At 32.9% G+C, this 1,639-nt stretch overlaps 1 protein-coding gene across 2 annotated transcripts in view; it reads right to left on the bottom strand.

Moving 5' to 3' along the window:
- cldn19 (claudin 19) overlaps nucleotides 1-1,639 on the bottom strand; it is a 17,835-nt gene that overhangs the window by 3,687 nt on the left and 12,509 nt on the right. The gene's annotated exons all lie outside the window — the stretch shown is intronic.

Genomic DNA, 1,639 nt, shown 5'->3' with positions numbered 1-1,639 from the left:
TTTACGACAAACGTTCTGGAAAATATTAGCGTTTCGTGTTCGTTTTGACTTCGTGTGGACGGGACCTTAGACGCCTTGAACCCAACATGACACAAAGTTTATTGAAGTGTTTTAAGTATTATTTTTTATTAGCAGCTACAGTCCACTTATCTACATCTTCCTTTTAGATAGTGAATAAAACCCTGAACACTCATGATGTCCCTGCTAAATGTAAACTAAAATTATTGTTATAGATTAAAGAATTGTTCTGTTTTTGTTACCCTGTTTTTTATTTTTGCTAAACCCTTATTCTCTAAGCTGCTTAGCAAACTTTATCTTCAACTGCAGCATTTATGGTGAAATATTTTTAATACATTAACTTATTGCTAAAAATATAAAATATTGACTCTTCTATCGTTTGTTATTTGACAGAAAGCTTTTCATAGTCAAGGTTGCATAAAAACCTGGAAGCTTTTTTTCTACTTTGCTTTACATTCTTTCTTGTTTAAAGGAGAAAAGGACTTTCCCACAGTATTCCCAGAGGAAAACAAGGCATTCCAGGAACAAGTGTCTCTAAGGAAGAGTGGATGCAGGGAGAAGGAGCGACTGTGACATTCTGGGAAAAGTTAATAGCTTTATTATCAAGAACAGGAATGAAGCAGCTCTTTCACAAACACCAATGACAGCAAAGTGATGTAGGAGCAAAGGAAGGAACTCAAGAGGCAATTTAATGTGGGGGGGGGGTAGGATGTAATGTTTGTTTTTGTATGCATGAAGGTGGCAGCTGCTACTCAAATCCAGTATTTTATTGTTTCTGTGAATAAATTCAACATGTGCATTTAGTTAAAACTTACCAATAGCGTATTTTCCTATTTTAAATTATAATGTTTAAGTCCTTCAAAACGTACCTTATTGCTTTTTTTAATCGCTTTTAAATGTACTGCTGTGTTTTAATTAGGACATTAAGTGTTAATAAATCAATTGTAATGAGAATTTCACATCTTTATGCAGAATGTAATAGTAATAATCATTAGAGATCAAACAATAACCTAATTAAAATAAAACCTGATTTCCACTGTCGCAGTTCAGATTGTGTCCGATTTGAGTCGATGAAAACGAGGTTATTTTTTAAAACAGAAAGTTATATCTGAGCCCACTGGGGATAAAAGATCTGACATTTCTACTAATTAACACTGTAAATATTTCTAATGACTTTCTCACAACCTTACTGCACCAAGTGGAAATCAACAAGTTATTAAGAAATCAGAAAAGAGTCCAACCAGGCAGCATAGGACATGCAGGCAAAGACTTTAAATCAGCCTTTAAATCAGGTTCTTTGCTTTTTAAACTATATTTACCTTCTTTCACTTTGTTATTTCTATTCCTGTGAATTCAGCTTACAGTAAATTTAATTGTCCACAAAATATGTTTTTGTTCTTGGTTTTGGAACCAAGAACCAGAGATGGCAAAAGTACTCACTTTCCGTATTTGAGTAAAAGTACAGATACTTGTGTTAAAAAATACTCTGGTAAAAGTGGAAGTACTGATTAATCTTCTTTACTTAAGTAAAAGTAACAAAGTACAGGCTTGTAAATTTACTTAAAGTATAAAAGTAAAAGTAGAAACCACTTTTTTCATGCCGTTGCCTACATTTTAAATG

The sequence above is a fragment of the Cyprinodon variegatus genome, unplaced genomic scaffold (genome assembly GCF_000732505.1).
Source record: "Cyprinodon variegatus isolate N-32 unplaced genomic scaffold, C_variegatus-1.0 Scaffold1640, whole genome shotgun sequence".
NCBI classification, from domain to species: Eukaryota; Metazoa; Chordata; class Actinopteri; order Cyprinodontiformes; family Cyprinodontidae; genus Cyprinodon; species Cyprinodon variegatus.
This window is presented reverse-complemented; position numbering and strand designations above follow the sequence as displayed.